This window comes from Erythrolamprus reginae, chromosome 3 (genome assembly GCF_031021105.1).
Source record: "Erythrolamprus reginae isolate rEryReg1 chromosome 3, rEryReg1.hap1, whole genome shotgun sequence".
NCBI classification, from domain to species: domain Eukaryota; kingdom Metazoa; phylum Chordata; class Lepidosauria; order Squamata; family Dipsadidae; genus Erythrolamprus; species Erythrolamprus reginae.
In genome coordinates, this window is record NC_091952.1 from 9,038,283 (window position 1) to 9,062,775 (window position 24,493).

Consider the following 24,493-nt stretch of genomic DNA (forward strand, 5'->3'; position numbering starts at 1 on the left):
TTGGTCTGCAGATGGGGCGAGCGATTTCATCCAAGACCCCAGATGGCTTATTTCAAAGATTTTGGCAATGTGATTCAATTTAGGCTGGAATTTAGGTTGAAGGCATTGGCCTTTTTTTTGAGAGAGAGAGCAAGAGAGAAATCTTAATACTGCTGTAGGAGAAGGATAGGGATAGAGAGCCGGGGTGGCGCAGCAGGTAGAGTGCTGTACAGCAGGCCACTGAAGCTGACTGTAGATCTGAAGGTCAGCGGTTCAAATCTCATCACCAGCTCAAGGTTGACTCAGCCTTCCATCCTTCCGAAGTGGGTAAAATGAGGACCCGGATTGTGGGGGCAATAGCCTAGCTCTGTTAAAAAGTGCTATTGCTAACATGTTGTAAGCCGCCCTAAGTCTAAGGAGAAGGGCGGCATAAAAAAATCAAATAAGTAAGTAAGTAAGTAAGTAAGTAAGTAAGTAAGTAAGTAAGTAAGTAAGTAAGTAAGTAAGTAAGTAAGTAAGCAGAAAATGGGGGTGGAATCAAGGGAGGAATAAGCCTGGTGTCATTATTTTCCCATAAACGGTCCAAATCCAGCCCTTCTTGAATTTATTTATTTATTTATTTATTTATTTTGTCGAATACACAATAATACACAATGAAGGTAATAGAAGACACCTTCGAGGAAATAGAATTAGAGAAAGAAGAGAAGAGATAGTATAGGATAAAATAATAAATGAGAGAATAGAAGAAAGATATAGGGATAGAAGAGAAGAGATATGGGATATAGGAGAGACAATAGGGCAGGGGACGGAAGGCACTCTAGTGCACTTATGCACACCCCTTACCGACCTCTTAGGAATCTGGAGAGGTCAACCGTGGACAGTCTAAGGGTAAAGTGTTGGGGGTTAGGGTTAGGGTTATGTAGTGCCAATTTTGTTGTTGTTGTTGTTGTTGTTGTTATTATTATTATTATTATTATTATTATTATTATTATTATTAATTAGATTTGTATGCCACCCCTCTCCGTAGACTCGGGGCGGCTCACAACACAATAAAACAGTTCATAACAAATCTAATAATTTACAATTTAAAATATTTTTTAAAAAAACTCCATTATTAAGCAGACATACATACAAACATACCATACATAAATTGAATAGGCCGGGGGAGATATCTCAGTCCCCCCATGCCTGACGACAAAGGTGGGTTTTGAGGAGTTTACGAAAGGCAAGGAGGGTAGGGGCAGTTCTAATCTCTTGGGGGGAGCTGGTTCCAGAGAGTCAGGGCCACCACAGAGAAGGCTCTTCCCCTGGGCCCCGCCAAATGACATTGTTTTGTTGACGGGACCTGGAGAAGGCCCATTCTGTGGGACCTAATCGGTAGCTGGGATTCGTGCGGCAGAAGGTGGTCTCGGAGATATTCTGGTCCGATGCCATGAAGGGCTTTATAGGTCATAACCAACACTTTGAATTGTGACCAGAAATTGATCGGCAACCGTTGTTGTTGTTGTTGTTGTTGTTGTTGATGATGATGTTGTTGTTGTTCTTCTTCTTCTTCTTCTTCTTCTTCTTCTTCTTCTTCTTCTTCTTCTTCTTCTTCTTCTTCTTCTTCTTCTTCTCCTTCTCCTCCTCCTCCTCCTTCTGCCATATCCATCATGGGGCATTGGCAATCATCTTGGTGATCCTATTTTGACCCACAGCCACACGAAAAAGTGCTGCTGAGGTTTGTCCAAACCGGACCCCTAGATTTTTCTTAACAACAGTTGACAGATTTCCTTAACAATGACACAATTCACTTACAGTGATTCAATTAACAGCTACGGCAAAAAAAAAAAGTTCCTAAAATGGGATGCATCCAGTGATGGGCTCCTATGGGAACGGTCAGGAACGCAGTTCCGGTAGCAAAATTTAGAGCTCCATCCTAGAGCACCCAATTTGCACTGAAAGATATTTATTTATTTATTATTTAAATTTGTATGCCACCCCTCTCCGCAGACTCGGAACAAAACGCACAAGCCACACCCATAGTATGGTAGTAAAAATTTTGGTAGCCCATCACTGGATGCATCTCATGTAACAACCACCATCAGAAATCCTGGTCCCAATTGTGGTCGTAAGTCAAGGACTATAGTTTTGTACTAGGGCTAGTAGGTCCTTTACCTTCTTGGCTATTAAGGTAGCATCATTGGCACAGTGCAGTTTAAAACCAGGTTAAAACCATCTCACTCTTCCTTCCCTGCTAACTGTTATGTTCTATATACAAAGTTAATTGTTATTTAGAGACTGACCTATTTTGTGGAGGCACCAAGGAATTCAAAATGCAGTTTAAAATAGATTGGATTTAGAATAGAGTAGATGAATGGTGTTTGTTTACAATGCCTTGGTAAGACCACAGTTAGAATACTGCATCCAGTTTTGGTCACCACAATATAAATAAAGATGCTGAGACTCTAGAAAGAGTGCAGAGAAGAGCAACCAAGATGATTATTAGGGGACTGGAGGCTAAGTCGGTAGGGAAAGCAAGTCGAATGCTTGGCTGCATAGCTAGAGGAATAACAAGCAGGAAGAGGGAGATTGTGATCCCGCTGTATAGAGTGCTGGCGAGATCACATTTCGAATACTGTGTCCAGTTCTGGAGACCTCACCTACGAAAAGAGATTGATAAACCAAAGATGGGCTACAAAAATGGTGAAAGGTCTTAAGGATAAAACTTATCAGGAAAGACTTCATGAACTCAATCTGTATAGTCTGGAAGACAGAAGGGAAAGGGGGGACTTGATCGAAACATTTAAATATGCTCAAGGGTTAAATAAGGTTCGGGAGGGAAGTGTTTTTAATAGGAAAGGGAACACAAGAACCAGGGGGCACAATCTGAGATTAGTTGGGGGAAAGATCAGAAGCAACGTGAGAAAATATCATTTTACTGAAAGGGTAGTAGATGCTTGGAACAAGTTTCCAGCAGACATGATTGGTAAATCTGAGGTTAGTTTGGGGAAAGATCAGAAGCAAAGTGAGACTGGAGGCTAAAAGATATGAAGAACAGTTGCAGAAAATGGGTAGGTCTTGTTCAGTGATGGCAAACCTATGGCATGGGTTCCACAGGTGGCATACGGAGCCATATCTGCTGGCATTCGAGCCATTGCCCTAGCTCAGTTCCAACATGCATGTGTGTGCCAGACAGCTGATTTTTGGTTTGCACAGCGGCTTTTGTGTGTGTGTGGGGACTGTTTTTGGCTTCCAGAGGGCCTTGGGGGAGATGGGGAAGGGGTTTTTACCCTTCCCTGGCTCCAGAGAAGGCTTTGCAACCTGGGGAGGATGAAACACGAGCCTACTGAGTCCACCAGAAGTTGGGAAACAGCCATTTCTGGTCTCCAGAGGGCCTCCTGGGGGGTGGGTGGGGGTTAGAAGTTATTTGCCCTCTCCAGGCATTGAATTATGTATGTGGGCACTCTGGCATGCGTGATAGCATGCACCCATGCTCTTTTGGCACTCGAGGGAAAAAAGATTCGGCATCACTGATCTAGTTTAATGAAATGGTTTAGACAACTTACAACTCCGTCGTCTCCGTTCCGACTTAATTATAGTTCATAAAATCATATACCAAAATGTCCTATCTGTTAACGACTACTTCACCTTCAACCGCAACAACACACGAGCACGTAATAGATTTAAACTGAATGTCAACCGCTCCAAACATGACTGCAAAAAATACGACTTCAGCAACAGAGTAATCAACGCCTAGAATGCACTACCTGATTCTGTGGTTTCTACTCCTAACCCCAAAACCTTTAACCTTAGACTATCTACAATTGACCTCTCCCCCTTTCTAAGAAGTCTGTAAGGGGCGTGCATACACGCACCATTGTGCCTACTGTCCCTGTCCTATTGTCTTCTTTTGTTACTTTTTATCATTACTTATCTAATGTTTAATTTGTTCAAATTATCACCCTATAATTGTTTGACAAATAAATAAAATAAATAAAATAAAATAAATAAAAGAAGGACTAGGGGAGACATGAGAGCAGTCTTCCAATATCTCAGGGGTGGCCACAAACAAGAAGGACAGAAGGAAAAGGGGGGGACATGATCAAAACATTTAAATATGTTAAAGGGTTATATAAGGTTCAGGGGGGAAGTGTTTTTAATAGGACAGTGAACACAAAAACAAGGGGGCACAATCTGAGGTTAGTTAGGGGAAAGATCAGAAGCAAAGTGAGAAAATATTATTTTACAGAAAGAGTAGTAGATGCTTGGAACAAACTTCCAGCAGACGTGGTTGGTAAATCCACAGTCACTGAATTGAAACATGCCTGGGATAAACATAGATCCATCCTAAGATAAAATACAGGAAATAGTATAAGGGCAGACTATATGGACCGTCAGTCTTCTATGTTTCTATGTTTCTAAGAGGGAATGAAGCTATTCTCTAAAGCATCTGAGGGTAGGACAAGAAGCAATGGATGGAAACTAATCAAGGAGAGAAACAACCTAGAACTAAGGAGGAGTTTCCTGACAGTTAATAGAATAGAATAGAATGGAATGGAATATAGACTAGAATAGAATATAATTCTTTATCGGCCAAGTGTGATTGGACACACAAGGAATTTGTCTTTGGTGCATGTGCTCTCAGTGTACATAAAAGAAAATATAGATTTGTCAATTAACAATTAATAGGTGGAACGACTTGCCTCCAGAAGCTGTGGGTGCTCCAACACTGGAAGTTTTTAAGAAGAGATTGGACAATCATTCATCTGAAATGGTATTGGGTTTCCTGCCTAAGCAGGGGGTTGGTCTAGAAGACCTCCAAGGTCCCTTCCAACTCTGTTATTCTTTTTATATCAGTACATTTCTTTACATCACAGTAGGAAAAGCGAGACAGCAATGTCCCACAAGGCGCTGGATGCTCATGTGATCTGTATAAAGATACGGACATGTTGCCTTGGACCTTGAAACAAACTGACAAGGAAATATCCAGTTTTTGGATGGAAAAGTCCGTGTCAACATGGCCAACTATGTCCCCCTTCCAGGCATGTCCACATAGATGAAGAGGGCTGCTACAACAGAGCAATCAAAGCTCTCTCTGGTTTCTTATGTCCATCACGCATGTCATCTTAAATTCTTTGGACACGTCCTGTGGGCTCCCCCAAGCTGTTCTCTGGGATTCAACATTCAATTAAACGTCATCCATCTCTGCTCAGCAAATTTAGCTGAATCATCAGGGGCTGACGGAATTACATCACCTTTGGCCGCTGCATGGCAAGCAGCCAAATAACATAAACTGCTATTTTTTTTGTTTTAAAAAAACTGCATGGAACTTATGTCTTTGTACCCAGTAGTTGTTTGCAGCCGGTACGCCTGGGATCGGAATTCCGGTGGTGAAAATGGAGATGCGCACGTATCTGCGCCCCCGATGCGTTCATAGGATTTTGCTTCAGCACGTGCCAAGTTAAAGCAATGTCTCTTCCTTTGCCAAGATCCGGGCGTGAGGCCAACTATCATGGGGCTTCCTAGATTCGCCCACGTTTCTACAACACGCCGTGGCCGGTCACAATTCAAAGTGTTGGTAATGACCTTTAAAGCCCTTAATGGCATTGGACCAGAATACCTCCGGAACCGCCTTCTACCGCACAAATCCCAGTGGCTGATAAGGTCCCACAGAGTTGGCCTTCTCCGGGTCCCGTCGACCAAACAATGTCATTTGGCGGGCCCCAGGGGAAGAGCCTTCTCTGTGGTGGCCCCGGCCCTCTGGAATCAACTCCCCCCGGAGATTAGAATGGCCCCCACCCTCCTTGTCTTTCGCAAGTTACTCAAGACCCACCTATATCGCCAGGCATGGGGGGATTAAGACATCTCCCCCAGGCTTTCTTATATTTTATGTTTGGTATGAATGTATTGTATGGTTTTTAAATTGTTGGGGTTTTTAAATATAATTTTATTATTAGATTTGTTCCATTGTTATACTGTTTTTATTATTGTTGTGAGCCACCCCAAGTCTTTGGAGAGGGGCGGCATACAAATCTAATAAATTGAATTGAATTGAACTTGATAAGATAATAGCACACTTCCCAGCCAAAAGTCTACTCACAAGGTTAACCCTATAAATGTCCAACACTGAATCCAGGTTTGTCAGGCAAAACACTCTTCCCAGGCTTTTCTCCTCAGGAGGCAAGAATGTTGACTTCTTGCAAAGAGCACCCTCTAAACTCCTCCCCTTAAATACTCTCGGGGAGTGCTGACTATGCACAGCTGTGCTCACTTATTCTTGATATTTCTCAACTGCTCCTGCCTGCCCCTTATCCTTCTTACCCAAGCATTCAGGATCGGGTCCCTGATCTCCTCATCCTCAGACCCTGGCAAAGTCCCAGTTGGGAGCTGCACATCCCCAGCTGGGGGATCTATAGCCTCTTTGTTGTGGTTGGCTCTGGCCCAGCTCCTGCCCCAGGGAATGGGGAGGTGGATGCAGGGGAAAATTCAACATGTCATAGGCCTGTGTTATTGCCGACAGAATCAGTTCAGAGTTTAGTTTCCTCGGTGGGAGTGACTCGGCAGAGGAGGGCTTGGCTCACAGCCTAGGCAGTCAATCTCCCTTATCTTCCTTTGATTCAGATAATGACATTTTGGACCCACGCAAGCGCAGAATTATGCGAAGAAGAGGCCAAATAAGAACATTTATTTATTTATTTATTTATTTATTGGATTTGTATGCCACCCCTCTCCATGGACTCGGGGCGGCTAACAACAGTGATAAAAACAGAATGTGAAAATCCAATACTAAAACAGCTAAAAACCTTTGTTATAAAACCAACCATACATACAAACATACCATGCATAAATTGTAGAAGCCTAGGGGGAAAGAATATCTTAGTTCCCCCATGCCTGATGGCAGATTACAGGAAATAAGGGAGGCCATCTGTGTTTGGGTGGGGCTCCAGTAATTAGGGCTGCTGCTATAAATAGCAGCAGGTGGGTTTGGCCATTGTGGAAGAATATCTGATCGGAGTTCATCAAGAATCTTGTGTTGCTGGACTTTGTTGCTTTTTCACGCCTTTGAAACCAAAGCAGAGCAATGTATGTGTTGTCTCACTTCATTGGAAGAAGAAGGGGTGTGAAGTTTCTCCACAGCTGCTAGCTAAGTACTTAATGACTGCTTAAGGGAAATTGTACAGACTACCTGGTTGTTTTGGGAAGAGTGCTCTTTGCAATACAAAAAGAGTGCTTAGTTTATTTTGAATTTTGTGATAAAGAACATTGTTTTGAATTTTCAAACGTTTGTGTGTCTGAAATTTGTAACCTTGAATTTTCGGGAGGCTCCTATCAGAGAGCCCGTCAGAACACTCTGTAGGCTCGTCACCTCCAGACTCTTCTTCTTCCTCTGGCTCGCTCTCTGGCTCCTCCAGCAGCCACACAGGACGGCTGTGCCCAGATGGCTCCTGCTCATCAGGCTCAAAGTCTATGGCCAGAGAGCCTGGCTGTGAGCCAACCACAACACCCTCCAAGGTGTGTCATCAGCCCCATTTCCCAACGGAGCAGTTTTGTGGGTTGCAGAAGTCACTCCCTACAGCCACTGTGGATCTCCGTGGAGATGGCCTTGACATTTGCCGGCTGGAATGTGGTTTGTTTTGACTGAAGTGCAAACTCCTCGACATGGCTGCAAGGCTCCATTCCCCATCCTGCTGCCTACGGCAACTCGAGAGCAGATTGGGAAGGTTTCGCGAGTTTTAGAATAGAATTCCTTATTGGCCAAGTGTGATTGGACACGCAAGGAATTTGTCTTTGGTGCAGATGATCTCAGTGTACATAAAAGAAAAAAATATGTTGTCAAGAATCATGTGGTACAACACTTAATGATTGTCATAGGGGTCAAATAAGCAATGAGGAAACAATCAATATTAATAAAAAATTAAAGGATACAAGCAACAATTTATAATCCTAAGTGGGAGAAGATGGGTGATTTGAATGATGAGAAAAATCTAGTAGTAATAGTGGTGCAGACTTAGTAAATAGTTTGACAATGTTGAGGGGATTATTTGTTTAGCAGAGTGATGGCATTTGGGAAAAACTGTTCTTGGTGTGCAGTGTTCTGTAGCAACATTTTGACATTTTATGTCCAAGATGCAAGGGGTCAGTAAATATTTTCCCCTCCCTCTTTTTGACTCGTGCAGTATACAGGTCCTCAATGGAAGGCAGGTTGGCAGCAATTGTTTTTTCTGAAGTTCTGATTATCCCCTGAAGCCTGTGTCGGTCTTGTTGGGATGCAGAATTTGTTGGGTTGCAGAGTTGACAAGGAGCTTTGGAGTTTGTGACAAGGAAAGTCCAACTTGAATTAATGCACACCACAATATTTATTTATGATACTTATTAGTAATTATTTTTATCTAGCCTTTATTGTTTTATAAGTAACTCAAGGGGACTAACACATGCAATACTCCTTCCTTCTTCTCTTATGTCCACAACAACAACCTTGCGAGGTGGGTTGGACTGAGAGAGAGCGAGTAGCCCCAAATTACCCAGTTGATATTCATGACTATGGCAGGACTGGAACTCACAGTCTCCTGGTGATGGGCCCAAATTTGTATGGCTTGCTTTAATGCCCAACGTGGTACAAGAACTCACCATCTCCTGCTGATTGGGTTAAAGTCAGCCAATCAGCCAGCTTTGATGCTTAAGGAGGGACTAGAACTCACATCTCCTGTTGATTGGGTTAAAGTCACCCAATCAGTCAGCTTTCATGCCTTAGGAGGGACTAGAACTCACTGTCTCCTGCTGATTGGCTCAAAGTCACCCAACCGGCTTTTGTACCTAAGGTGGGACTAGAACTCACCATCTTCTCTTTATTGGGTTAAAGTCACCCAGTCAGCTTTCATGTCTAAGATGGGACTAGAACTCACAGTCTCCCAGTGCCAAAGCCAAACTGTCTCTAGTATTGATTTTCAAAACCCTGAAACCATGGCTCCTGCACCTTTTCTTATCCATCTACATGGTTGTGATTGTGATCAATACCTATTGGAGGAAACAATCCAGTAATATTTGAAATCCACTTTTCCCCCTTTCCGGATGTAAAGGAAAAAAAGAAGAAGGTGACGATGATCAAAGATGCTTAATGCCGGTGCAAAATCTCCTTCGTTCTCATCTCCTAATTAAGATAAGAACCTAATCTTTGTTAAAGGGAAAGTTTGGGAGACAGAAAAAGAATTTTTTTTTAAAATAGAAAACCTTAGCAAGCTCTTCCCCACCCTGCCCTGCATAATGAAGAGAGAGAGAGAGAGAGAGAGAAACAGACACACACAGAGAGAGAGAGACAGATGGAGACAGACAGAGCGAGAGAGACAGGGAGAGAGAGAGGGACAGAGACAGACAGACAGACAGGGAGACAGACAAACAGAGAGAGACAGAGAGAGAGAGAGTGAAGGACAGAGAGAGAGACACATAGACAGAGAGATAGGGGGACACACAGAGAGAGGGACAGAGAGACAGACAGAGAGGGACAGAGGCAGAGAGAGAGGCAGAGAAGACACACAGAGAGAGTGAGGGACAGAGAGAGAGACAGAGACAGACAGACAGACACACACACACACATAGGGACAGAGAGAGAGAGTGAGGGACAGAGAGAGAGAGAGACAGAGAGACAGAGAGACAGAGAGAGAGGGGACAGAGAGAGAGAGGGACAGAGAGAGAGACAGAGACACACACAGAGAGAGAGAGAGAGGGACAGACAGACAGAGAGACAGAGAGAGTGAGGGACAGAGAGAGAGAGAGACAGACAGACAGACAGAGAGACAGAGAGAGGGGGGGACAGAGAAAGAGAGAGGGACAGAGAGAGAGACAGAGACACAGAGAGAGAGAGACAGAGAGAGAGAGAGACAGAGAGAGAGAGACAGAGAGAGTGAGGGACAGAGAGAGAGAGACAGAGAGAGAGAGACAGAGAGAGTGAGGGACAGAGAGAGAGAGGACAGAGAGAGAGACAGAGACACAGAGAGAGAGAGAGGGACAGAGAGAGAGGGAGAGACGAGAGAGAGACAGAGAGATACACAGAGAGAGAGAGTGAGGGACACAGAGAGATAGAGACAGAGAGAGACAGAGACAGACAGACAGAGTGAGATGGAAGACAGACAGAGAGAGAATGAGGGACACACACACAGAGAGAGATGGCGGGAGGGAGGGGAAGAAATGGGTTCTTGTATATCACAAAACAGACAAATTACAATTCAGGATTTAGGAGGTGACAAGATGACAAAAGCAAGGATCAAAATAAGAATTAGATGGGAAATTACCAAGTGAATAGATAGATAAAAATAGTCCCTTTTAATGTTTCCTCGGCTTGGCCCTTGTTGAGTTGCAATGCCTGTTTGTTTTGTTTTATGTTAAAAGCGGGTGTTATCACCACCACTCAGCTTTTCAGTCTGGTTTTATAACATTTGTCCCTGAGTTTTGGGTTGGTTATTTATTTATTTATTTATTATTTATTTTATAAAAAGAGATAAGATTTTTCAAAAGAAGCTGCATGCTATTGAACAGGAACTTAATTAGGATTGTTGATACCCTCATACCCCCCCCCCAATGAGTTGTAGATGACAGCCCATCGCTTAAGTTAATTTTCTCATTCACTTGCAGAATTAGGTGTCAACATAACTTCAAACTAGGAGAAAGGAGTTGGGACCGACAAAGATGTGTAATGTGCCAATAGAAGAAGATATTGATAGCCCCAAGTTGAACTATTAGGGTCCTTGGTGCTCTTGGAGCTTGGTGGGGCTTTTTCTTGCAGATGTTTCATTACCCAACGAGGTAAGATCATCAGGGGTAGAAGGGAGTGGGGTTTGCAGAGAGGATGAAGAGGATGAGGAGGATGAGGAGGGGGAGGAGGAAGAGGAGAAGGAGGAGGAGGAGGAAGAGGAGGTGGAGGAGGAAGAGGAGGAGGAGGAAGAGGAGGAGGAGGAAGAGGAGGAAGAGGAGGAAGAGGAGGAAGAGGAGGAGGATATGGAGGAGGAAAGGAGGAGGAGGAGGAGGAGGAAGAGGAGGAGGAGGAAGAGGAGGAGGAGGAGGAAAGGAGGAGGAGAAGGAGGAGGAAAGGAGGAGGAAAGGAGGAGGAGGAGGAGGAGGAGGAAAGGAGGAGGAAGAGGAGGAAGGGAGGAGGAGGAAGAGGAGGAGGATATGGAGGAGGAAAGGAGGAGGAGGAGGAGAAGGAGGAAGAGGAGGAGGCGGAAGAGGAGGAGGAGGCGGAGGAGGAGGAGGAAGAGGAGGAGGAGGAGGAAGAGGAGGAGGAGGAAAGGAGGAGGAGGAGGAGGAGGAAGAGGAGGAGGCAGAAGAGGAGGAGGAAGAGGAGGAGGAGGAGGAAGAGGAGGAAGAGGAGGAGGAGGAAGAGGAGGAGGAGGAGGAAAGGAGGAGGAGGAGGAGGAAGAGGAGGAGGAAGAGGAGGAGGACGAAGAGGAGGAGGAGGAAAGGAGGAGCAGAAGGAGGAGGAAAGGAGGAGGAAAGGAGGAGGAGGAGGAGGAGGAAAGGAGGAGGAGGAGGAAGAGGAGGAGGAGGAAGAGGAGGAGGATATGGAGGAGGAAAGGAGGAGGAGGAGGAGGAGGAGGAGGAGGAGGAGGCGGAAGAGGAGGAGGAAGAGGAGGAGGAGGAGGAAGAGGAGGAAGAGGAGGCGGAAGAGGAGGAGGAGGAAAGGAGGAGGAGGAGGAGGAAGAGGAGGAGGAGGAAGAGGAGGAGGAGGAGGAAGAGGAGGAAGAGGAGGAGGAGGAAGAGGAGGAAGAGGAGGAGGAGGAAGAGGAGGATGAGGAGGAAAGGAGGAGGAGGAGGAGGAAGAGGCGGAAGAGGAGGAGGAAGAGGAGGAGGAAGAGGAGGAGGAGGAGGAAGAGGAGGAAGAGGAGGAGGAGGAAGAGGAGGATGAGGAGGAAAGGAGGAGGAAGAGGAGGAAGAGGAGGAAGAGGAGGAGGATATGGAGGAGGAAAGGAGGAGGAGGAGGAGGAGGAAGAGGCGGAGGAGGAAGAGGAGGAGGAGGAAAGGAGGAGGAGAAGGAGGAGGAAAGGAGGAGGAAAGGAGGAGGAGAAGGAGGAGGAAAGGAGGAGGAGGAGGAAGAGGAGGAAGAGGAGGAGGAGGAAGAGGAGGAGGATATGGAGGAGGAAAGGAGGAGGAGGAGGAGGAAGAGGCGGAGGAGGAAGAGGAGGAGGAGGAAAGGAGGAGAAGGAGGAGGAAAGGAGGAGGAGGAGGAGGAAGAGGAGGAGGCGGAAGAGGAGGAGGAAGAGGAGGAGGAGGAGGAAGAGGAGGAAGAGGAGGAAGAGGAGGAGGAGGAGGAAGAGGAGGAGGCGGAAGAGGAGGAGGAAGAGGAGGAGGAGGAAGAGGAGGAAGAGGAGGAAGAGGAGGAAGAGGAGGAGGAGGAGGAAGAGGAGGAGGCGGAAGAGGAGGAGGAAGAGGAGGAGGAGGAGGAAGAGGAGGAAGAGGAGGAAGAGGAGGAAGAGGAGGAGGAGGAAGAGGAGGAGGAGGAGGAGGTTAGAGGTGGAGGAGGAAACAAAAATGTGTGGAAACAAAAAAAATCATGCCCAAATCTCACGCATGTGCCCCCTCATTAGATTTTATTTCCTGCTCATGCGCAGAAGCAAAATATCGCTTCGACATGCTGGAGACGCAGAGCTGCACACAGCAACCCCGACTGGTCATATGATTTACATTCAGGTGCTTGACAACCAGAGAAGGGCAGCATATAAATCCAATCAATCAATCAATCAATCAATCAATCAATCAATCAATCAAATCAATCATATAGACTTAAGAAAAAGTAGAATTGGTTCACATTTGCTTTCTGGTCTATCTAAAAAGGCTGTATATGTGTAATTATGTATTATATGTAATGGCACTTTTTCAAATTTTCAAGTAAGGACAGCAATCTCATGGAAATGACTGGGTTTTTGCATCAAGGCTCTTTAGTTCCTCTTCACTTTCTGCCATTGAAGTGGTATTATCTGCAGTGGTATCATCTGGAACATTTACAACTTCTAAAAAAAAAAAAAGCCATGGAAGGAATTTAGGATGGTGGTTGATAGGTCATCTTGTTGGAGCCACAGCTGATAGGAAGGAGTTTGGGAGAGAAGAAGGTCCAAAGATGGGCTACAAAAATGATGGAGGGTCTTAAGCATAAAACTTATCAGGAAAGACTTAATGAACTCAATCTGTATAGTCTGGAGGACAGAAGGGAAAGGGGGGACAGGATCGAAACATTTAAATATGTTAAAGGGTTCAATAAAGTTCAGGAGGGAAAGTGAACACAAGAACAAGGGGGCACAATCTGAGGTTAGTTGGGGGAAAGATCAGAAGAGTAGTAGATGCTTGGAACAAATGTCTAGCAGATGTGGTTGGTCAATCCACAGTCACTGAAGTGTTTTTAATTGGAAAGTGAACACAAGAACAAAGGGGCACAATCTGAGGTTAGTTGGGGGAAAGATCAGAAGCAACGTGAGAAAATATTATTTTACTGAAAGAGTAGTAGATGCTTGGAACAAACTTCCAGCAGACGTGGTTGGTAAATCCACAGGAACGGAATCTAAACATGCCTGGGAGAAACATATATCCATCCTAAGATAAAATACAGGAAAAAGTATAAGGGAAGACTAGATGGACCATGAGGTCTTTTCCTGCTGTCAATCTTCTATGTTTCTAAGAAAAATTCAGAATAATCCCCTCCTCCAATATGGAAATGGACCGGCATTATCCTAATCCTTCAGTGGGTGGGGGAGTTTTGATCAAAGTACTACGAGCAGAGATTATCTACTTCCAGTGCTGTACGTAAAATGCAAACATTTCCCTGCCCGGTGCCTCGTTAAGAGAGCCCTCGCTCAACCCGTATATTAAAATAAAAGGTCACGAACATTCCGATAAGCTGGTGCAATGCAGCAATTGCTACAAAGAGCTTTGCTGATCTCTTCCTTTGCCGCCATCATCCCCACCCAAATCATATTTATAAAAGGTCTTAACCAACCTGAGGTCAGGGGATTAGCGGGCTTCCTTTCGAATTTGTTCCAAACAAAATGTGGGTGTTTGCAGGCAGACAATCTGTACGGGTAGTCCTCCATTTACGTTCACAAGAGAATCTGGAATTTCCATGACTGAACAAGGCAGCTGTCAATTGAGTTTTGCCCCATTTCCATCAAATTTTGGGTCACAGTTGTTGAGCAATACCATACGTAAAACGGGACAGCCGGGAGGGGAACCAATTTCCCCATGCCTGGCGACATAGGTGGGTTTTCAGTAGTTGACCTTAATATGATCCTCAATTACTTTAAAGTAGGAAATAATTAAATAGTATATTTTTACCCATAAGCGCTTTAATCATTTTAATCATTATCTAGAACTGAACTTTTATAGCAATGAAAGAAAATTGAGCTCCTTGCCTAATCTGTTATCATATTGAACCTTGTGGGTTCAGTACAAAACCTTAAAATGTTACTGTGCTACTCAACCATTAATGCTGTCTGTCATTTGTCCTTTTTGTGGCTAATGTATGTTTAGAAAATGGGTTTTTTTAAATGTTTTTAGTAGAAATTTAGATTTGTTGTAAACTGTTTTTTCACTTTGTTGTGAGCCGCCCCGAGTCTGCGGAGAGGGGCGGCATACAAATCTAAATAAACATAAACAAACATAAACATAATCAAATAATGTGACTTAATCAACTGAAAAAGATTTCAAAACTTATTTGTAAACTTATCTTGGTCGTTAAGCCACTCCCACCCAGTCACATGAGCTTGAAGCCACTGCAGTCACATGATTGTCAAGCCATCCTACCTGGTCACATGACCATCAAGCCACAGCCATCAAATAAGCCACGCCACAGCGTGGCAGTAAAAATTTTGGCAGCCCATCACTGGTCCAAAGTCACCCAGCTAGATTTCATGCCTAAGCAGGACTAGAACTCAATGTCTTCTGCTGATTGGCCCAAATTTACCTAGCCGGATTTCATATCAAAGGGAGAACTAGAACTCACCATCTCTTGCTGATTGGTCCGAATTCACACATGCTGGATTTCATGCCTAAAACAGGACTAGAACCTTCAGTCTCCTGGCTTCTTAAACAGCGTCTTTCCCCTTGCATCAAACTGGTTCTCCAAAACATTTTAAAATCCCTGTTTTCTTTATTTGTCTCCTATCCTTTTATATGTATTTTTTTCATAGTCTCTCGTGGATTTATTTACGCATTTCTTCAAGTTCTTAAAATAATCCACCCAAATCAGTTCCATTAGCTACATTCACCTCTTTGATCTATCTCATGGGCATATAGTTAATGTTTCTCCCTTCCTTTTTCTGGGAGGGCAGAGAGAGTGCCCAACACTTTGTCTAACACTCCAGGCTTTGTCCTCAATTCCAGTACGATCTTTAAGTAATAATGATAATGATGATAATGATGATAATGATGATGATGATGATGATGATGATGATAATGATAATGATAATATAATTAATAATACTTGGCACGCTGGGCGCAGTACCAAAGGATCTCAGCGGACATTTGAAAACCATCGGAATTGACAAAATCTCCATCTGTCAATTGCAAAAGCCGCTTTACTGGGATCTGCAAACATAATTCGCCGCTACATCACGCAGTCCTAGGTGCTTGGGAAGCGCCCGACTGGTGATAAAATACGAAATCCAGCATAGTGATCTCGTTTGCTGTGTTGTACTGACATAATAATAATAATAATAATAATAATAATAATAATAATAATAATAATAATTTTTAGATCTTCGTATTTCACTAATTTCTCTAGCTGCTACTCCTCAATTCTGCTGTCCCCTGGGATTGCAATGTCGATGAACCATCCTGATTGTGGAGAAAAAGAAAGTATGGATCATCGACATCACAATCCCAGAGGACAGCAGAATTGAGGAGAAGCAGCTAGAGAAATTAGTGAAATACGATGATCTAAAAATCGAGCTGCAACGACTCTGGCATAAGCCAGTGAAAGTGATCCCAGTGGTACTTGGCACGCTGGGCGCAGTGTCAAAGGATCTCAGCGGAATTGACAAAATCTCCATCTGTCAATTGCAAAAGGCCACTTTACTGGGATCAGCAAACATAATTCGCCACTACATCACGCAATCCTAGGTGCTTGGGAAGCGCCCGACTGGTGATGAAATACGAAATCCAGCGTAGTGATCTCATTTGCTGTGTTGTATTGACATAAACAAATCATGTCAAACCAATCTCATATCCTTTTTCAACACCATAACCAAATCAGTAGACCAGAGCAACACGGTGGACCTCATTTACTTAGACTTCAACAAAGCTTTCGACAAAGTTGACCATTACCTCCTAATCATCAAATTAGAAAAAAGTGGAGTAGACTACAACACATGCAGATGGATCAATAGCTGGCTGACCAACCGCACCCAACGATTCTCAGCGGTTCCAAATCCACATGGAAGAATGTAGGCAGTGGGGTACCACAGGGTTCTGTCCTGGGCCCTGTGCTCTTCAACATTTTCATCAACGACTTCGACGAGGGAATAGAAGGGCAACTGATCAAATTCGCAGACGACACCAAGCTGGCGGGGGTAGCCAATACCCTAGAAGACAGGCTAAAATTACAGAAAGACACAGTGGGCCCATACCAACAAAATGATGTTTAACATCGACAAGAGCAAAGTCCTTCACCTAGGCAGAAAAAACCCTGGACACACATACAACCTGGGAGCAACCCCTCTTAGCAGTAGCGACTGCGAAAGAGACCTCGGAGTCTTGGTGGACAATCAACTAAACATGAGCCAACAATGTGCAGCAGCAGCTAAAAAAGCCAACAAAATCCTAAGCTGCATCAACAGGGGAATACACTCCAAGACCAGGGAAGTCTTAATACCACTCTACTACGCCCTGGTCAGACCACACCTGGAGTACTGTATTCAGTTCTGGTCGCCACACTTCAAAAGAGACATTGAAACTCTGGAGAAGGTGCAAAAAAGAGCAACCAAGACGATTAAGGGACTGGGAACCAAGACTTACAAAGAGAGACTGAAGGAACTGGGCATGGATAGCCTAGAGAAAAGGAGGGCCAGAGCAGACATGATAGCAGTCTACAAGTATATGAGGGGATGTCACAGAGAGGAGGGGATCACTTTATTCTCCAGGGCACCAGAGGACTATCTGTTCTCTATAATCAAGGTTGTCCAATCAATTGCCAAGAAACGGGACATTTTGTGAGCGAACACATCGCAGCCGGAGAAGAGAAACAGGAAGAGAAGTCCTGATTCCGAGAAACGGATTGCGGGTTGCAAAATGGGGAAACAAATACATTTTGGATACGTGGTTAAAAAGCTATTTTCAAAGTCCCTCTGGAAATCAGGATGTATTTGTCCATCTTCTCGAGACCAGCGGGGGCATTATCCAATCAAGGTACCTGCCAGAGTGCTGGTGATATTCCTTTTTCTTCTGTTCCTTGTAGAGAAATAATCCCTTCAGGCGATGGGTGCAGCAATGAAGCAGAATCATAGATTCTTTAAAAAAAAAAAAAAAAATCTCTCTCTCTCTCTCTCTCTCTCTCTCTCTCTCTCTCCCCCCAAGGAGACAAGTGGGAGGCGGAGGGCTTCTTCATTCTTTATTTGTATACATTGGAGGATAGAAGTGAAATGGGAGAAGGTCAGAAATGGGCCAGGAAAAAGAGGGCTGTAAGACGGCCAGGCTAAATCGGATGCCAGGCTGAAATATTTCTCTAATAAGAGATCTCTAAGAAAATCCCAAAGGTGCTTTTTTTTTTTTTCAAGAGGCAACTGGTAAGTCTCTTAAGTTGCTAATAGATAAAAAGAGAGCAAGTCCAACTCTCTTCCAGCACTGAAGATGGTATCTAGTTGGATAATGAAATGTCTGCAATATGGTCAGTAGTATTCGAGACCAAGATGCAGAGAATAAATTGGAATCACTCCATAATACAGTAGGTAAACACTGTAATGTTTACATATTATAACTGGCCAACGAATGTTTGTATGATTGTTGTTGATCATCATCTATCATCTGTCACCTGTCACCTGTCATCTCTGTCTGTCTCTGTCTGTCTGTCTATCCCTCCCTCCTGCTCTCCCTCCCCATTCTGTTCTATTCTATTCTGTTCTGTTCTGTTCTGTTCTGTTCTGTTCTACTCTACTCTACTCTACTCTACTCTACTCTACTCTACTCTATTCTACTCTATTCTACTCTATTCTACTCTACTCTACTCTATTCTTCCATTCCATTCCATTCCATTCTATTCCATTCCATTCCATTCCATTCCATTCGACTCCATTCCAGATTATGATTATGATTATGATTATGATTATGATTATGATTATGATTATGATTATGATTATGATTATGATTATGATTATGATTATGATTATGATTATGATTATGATTATGATTATGATTATGATTATGATTATGATTATGATTATGATTATGATTATGATTATGATTATGATTATGATTATTAATTGGATTTGTATGCCGCCCCTCTCCGCAGACTCGGGGCGGCTAACAACAATGATAAAAACAACATGTAACAATCCAATTAATAAAACAACTAAAAACTCTTATTATAAAAACCAAACATACACACAAACATACCATGCATAACTTGTAATGGCCTAAGGGAAGGAATATCCTAACTCCCCCATGCCTGGCGATAAGTGGGTCTTGAGTAATTTGCGAAAGACAAGGAGGGTGGGGGCCGTTCTAATCTCTGGGGGGAGTTGATTCCATAGGGCTGGGGCCGCCACAGAGTAGGCTCTTCCCCTGGGGCCCGCCAAACGACATTGTTTGGTCGACGGGACCTGGAGAAGGCCAACTCTGTGGGATATTAATTTTTGTGCCACCTGTTTCCCCCACAAGGTAACTCTTTGGGTGGCTTACAGGTATTATAACAACTAGAAAAAAAATTACAATATATTAATTTATTAAAACTACACATTAAAATACAACCAAAAAAACCCTATAGAAAAGATCTCAGAAATAGGGTCACATTGTTTGTTCGTCACTCTGCCTGACTTATTTTCAAATGGGAGGATTTTGAGAACGATTTGAATGACCCGCAGCATCCAGGGTTGACTGAAGCCTTCAGTTTATTGGCTCATTATTCATGGATTCCTTTTATTTACCATTCAATTTCTATCTTTTTTTTCACTAACCGAAGCCAAGATGTAGAGATACAATAAACTGAAATTGCTTACAATTTTTTTTTTTAAAGAATAATTTATGGTGCAAACCTCCTGAAATATCTCTGTTTTTAAAATGGTAAAACATTATAGAGCTTTATAGCAAGCAAGAGGTCAATAAAAAAATGCAAAATGTACAGATGTACCAGCTCGTTCTCAAGTTACAATCACAGTCGAGTCCCAAAATTCTGTTGTTAAGCAGGACAGGCGTTCAGTGAATTTTGCCCCATTTTATGACCCCTCCTTGCTATCTTTTGTTAAGCGAATTGCTGCCGTTGTTAAGTTAGTGACACGGTTGTTCCATGAATCCATCTTCTCCATTGACTTTGCTTGTCAGAAGATTGCAAAAGGCGATCACATGACCCTGGGGCATTGCAACTGTCATAAATGTGAGTAAGTTGTCAAGCATCCAAAGATAAATCACATAACCATGGCGATGGTCCTAAGTGTGGAAGACTGCCGTAATCACTTTTTTCAGGGCTGTTCTAACTTCAAACAGTCACAAAATGATCTCTTGTAAGTCAAGAACTACCCTGCAAACATACAATAAGAACATAAGAATATGCTGCACGAATCCCAGTGACCAGTTAGGTCCCACAGAGTGGGTCTTTTCCAGGTCCCGTCAAGTAAACAATGTCGCTTGGCGGGACCCAGGGGAAGAGCCTTCTCTGTGGCGGCCCTGGCCCTCTGGAACCAACTCCCCCCAGAGATTAGAATTGCCCCCACCCTCCTTGCCTTTCGTAAGCTGCTTAAAACCCACCTCTGCCACCAGGCTTGGGGGAATTGAGATACTCTTTCCCCCTAGGCCTTTACAATTTATGCATGGTATGTCTGTATGTATGTTTGGTTTTTTATAATAATGGGTTTTTAACTGTTTTTAGTATTGGATTATTGTTATATGCTGTTTCATGTTGCTGTTAGCCGCCCTGAGTCTCTGGAGAGGGGCGGCATACAAATCCAATAAATAAATAAAAGAAATAAATAAGAAAAGCCATGCTGAATCAGGCCAAAGCCCATCGAGTCCAGCACTCTGTGTCACACAGTGGCCCACCAATTGTCCATGGGGATCTTGAGCAGAAAGAGAAGGCAAGACCCTCCCTTTCCCTTGATTCCCAACAAATGGTACCCAAGAGAACCCTGCCAACATAGAGGCGGCACATGGACATCCGTTTCAATAACCACCAATACATTTGGCATCCATGAATCTGTCTAATCCTGCCTTGAAGCTATCCAGGCTGACAGCTGTCACGACCTCTTCTGGAAGTGAATTCCATAAACCAAGGACCCTCTGGGTGAAGAAATATTTCCCTTTATTTGTCCTCACTTTCTTACCTATGAGCTTTATGGAGTGTCCCCTCATTCTAGTATTGTGTGATAGAGAAAATAATTTTTCTCTATCCACCTTTTCTATCCCATGCATGCGAATGCTGGCTGGGGAATTCTGGGAGTTGAAGTCCAGATATCTTCAAGTTGCCAAGGTTGGGAAACACTGTTCTAGTCCAACCCCCTGCTCAGACAGGAAACCCTATACCTTCTTAAAACTTCCAGTGTTGGAGCATTCACAACTTCTGGAGGCAAGCTGTTCCACTGATCAATTGTTCTAACTGTCAGGAACTTTCTCCTTAGTTCTAAGTTGCTTATCTTCTTGATTAGTTTCCACCCATTGCTTCTTGTTCTACCTTTGGGTGCTTTGGAGTATGACTCCCTCTTCTTTGTGGCAGCCCCTGAGATATTGGATCACTGCTATCATGTCTCCCCTGATTCTTCATTCCTGCAACTGTTCTTCCTATGCTTTAGCCTCCAGTCCCCATAATCATCTTGATTGCTCTTCTCTGCAGTCTTTCTAGCATCTCAACATCTTTTTTCTAAACTTCCCCATCTTCAAAAAAAAGTTCCCTCCTAATTGTCCTTCCCCCTCTCTCTGCAGTTGCTGACTCACAACTTTGTGATGAAAAACAGCCTGCAATGCACAAGCCCCGACTGCTCAGAGCATTATTTTTTTTTTTGAAATCTCAAATGCAGGATCTTGTTCAGACAAGATTATTGGAATCAGGATCTGGAAGTGGAAGGTCCCAGTGGCAATAGGGAACTGAGGCAGAAGAATGTTGTCTGACAGCAATCACTTTGGATTAATGGCAATTCTGGAACTTAAGGAGCTGAGTTGGCCCCTCTCAAAGCCAGCTCCCATCTCTCTTTAAGCTTCTGGGTTGGTTGGTTGGTTGCATCCCTTAACCGGAAATAACACAAGAGTTGGAATTGGGGGTGGGTAGTTTTCTCCCTCTGATGTTCTCTCAAGTATTTTATCTATCTATCTATCTGTCTGTCTGTCTGTCTGTCTGTCTGTCTGTCTGTCTGTCTGTCTGTCTGTCTGTCTGTCTGTCTGTCTGTCTATCTATCTATCTATCTATCTATCTATCTATCTATCTATCTATCTATCTGTTCTGTCTGGGTTCCCCCAGACCTCAACACCAACTGGAAAAAACAGCCAGACACGCTGGTAAAAGCAAAAGTACTTTATAGCTTGAAAAATAAACACAGAGAAAAACCTGTTCTTCCCAACAGGCAGGCTAGGAGACTTTACAGCAGAGTCCTGATGTCCAGACAATACAGCAAACTTCTTGCTGGCACACCCACCACTGTAGAGCATAAGACCCCCACCTTTCCCCCCCAAGGTTTCAGTATTCAAAGTCACAAACCAGAATTCCAAGACGCCAAAGATCACAGCCAAGTCTCAGGACTCCCAAAGATAATACTCCACAAGCCAGGAAGGGTGGGTCTGCCTTTTAGCCTTTCCAGAGAGCACCACACCAAAACCCAGCTGTTGCCTCTTTAGTGCTGAAAGTACCTAGCCAATTGGTCCCTTCTTTGTTTTGCTCTTCTCTGTCGCAGATCGATTATTGCTTGTGCATTTTCCTCTAAGGAATCCAGGCTGCTTGCTGGGGAGAGCTCCCTCCCGGGGGCCTCTGGCTGTTCCCCCTCTTCCTCAGCCTGGGATTCCTCCTCCTCGTCTGCCTGCACCTCCTGTTCCTCATCCTCCCCCTCTGAGCAGGAAACCGACAGAAGATCAGCCGTTCCCTGAGGGGCCTCGGACGGAATCACAACACTATCTACCTACCTACCTACCTACCTACCTACCTATCTATTCCAAAACATGATGAAGGTTACATGGGATAAACTTATAGTAAGTTAAGTCAATGAAAGACTAGAAGAGAGATATAGGAATACAATAAATCAATGAAAGAATAGAAGAAAAATATAGGAATAGAAGAAAGACATATAAAGAGATATAGGAGAGACAGTAGGACAGGAGACCTAAGGCACGCTGGTGTACTTATGCACGCCCCTTACTGACCTCTTAGAATCTGGAGAGGTCAACCATGGATAGACTAAGGGTTGAAGCATTTCATGGTGGAAAAGAACAGGCAGTCCTCATGTTATGGCCACAAGGGAGCCCAACATTCCTGTTGCTAAAGGAGACAGTTTCTCAGGGTTCCAAATAGCATTAAAATTTAAATCAGAGTCCGAGGCAATTGCTTGTTCAAAGTTTAAGTTTATTAAGGCAGCCACGTCGGCACATTTGGGTGAATCCTGAATCTGAAGTGGTTAGAGATACCTCACCCACTTGAAAGTTTAAGCCCTTGTTGTCAAGGTTCCAGGTAGCATCCAGCCTAAATCAGAGTCCAAGTCAAAGTACTCCTCAAAGTTCCAATTTATTGCTGGAAACATCCTGGCACCTACACTGAGGAACTCGAATCTGAGTTTCCCATCCAGTTGAAAGTTCACGTCCCCCATCCCCCACCCACAAAACTGTCACATTGCCCACTCAAATTGTGCCAGCATGGCAAATCCTTCCTCTACTTCCGCCCAGGTGGGTGGGCATAGGATGGCCTTGAACCACTCGAAAGAATGCTTTATGGCTGCACCTGTTTCCTCATGAAAATCACCCCTCCCAAGTTCCCATAAACATCAGGCCTTCTGTAGATAGTGTGGCAAGCCATTAATTTCACCCAGACTGTTCAGTCTCAAAATGGGTGAACAGTGCAGTCAGGCGGTAGGGAAAGCAAGTAGAATGCTTGGCTGCATAGTTAGAGGTATAACAAGCAGGAAGAGGGAGATTGTGATCCCGCTGTATAGAGTGCTGGTGAGACCACATTTGGAATACTGTGTTCAGTTCTGGAGACCTCACCTACAAAAAGATATTGACAAAATTGAATGGGTCCAAAGACGGGCTACAAGAATGGTGGAAGGTCTTAAGCATAAAACGTATCAGGAAAGACTTCATGAACTCAATCTGTATAGTCTGGAGGACAGAAGGAAAAGGGGGGACATGATCGAAACATTTAAATATGTTAAAGGGTTAAATAAGGTTCAGGAGGGGCGTGTTTTTAATAGGAAAGTGAACACAAGAACAAGGGGGCACAATCTGAGGTTAGTTGGGGGAAAGATCAGAAGCGACATGAAAAAATATTATTTTACTGAAAGATGCTTGGAGCAAACTTCCAGCAGACATGGTTGGTAAATCCACCGTAACATGCCTGGGATAAAAATCGATCCATCCTAAGATAAAATACAAGAAATAATATAAGGGCAGACTAGCTGGATCATGAAGTCTTTTTCTTGTGTTCAACAACAAATTTGGTTTATGATTAAACTGAGGATCTGATGCCCTGGTTCTCAATGTGGGCCCACATAACACAGGGGGATAACTTTATTTTTAATGGGGGCAATTGTTTAAAGTAAATTAATGGCCTTTCAGGCTTCCTCTGCATGTGTGGTAGTTCACTTTTTGAATTGTTAGAAGTATATGTCATGGCAGGGGGGCATCAGGATTTTAGAGATGTTTGGGTGGGGCATGGCAAAAAAAATATATGGAGAGATCACAATTGTGACCACACCTTTCAGCACCATGGAGAGATCACAATTGGGTCACACATTTCAGCACCATGGAAAGTGCATCTAAAACCACAGCTAATGAACAGATTAACAGAGTTGGAAACGGCCTTGTAGGTCATCTAGTCCAATCCCCCTGCCCAAGCAGATGATCCTACATCATTTCTGACAAATGGCAGTCCAGTATCTTCTTGAAAGCCTCTAGTGAAGAAGCTCCCACAACTTCTGAAGGCATCTTCTGCTTCATTGTTTGATTGTTCTCACTGTTAGGAACTTTTTCTGCATTTCTCGGTTGAATCTCTCCTTGTTTCCATCCATTGTTCCTTGTCTGGTCTTCAAGTGCTTTAGAGAGTAGGTTGAACCCTTCCTCTCTGTGGCAGCCCTTCAAATATTGGAAGACTGCTATCATGTCACCCCGAGTCCTTCATTCAACTAGACCTACTCAATTCCTGCAACCATTCTTTACAGAT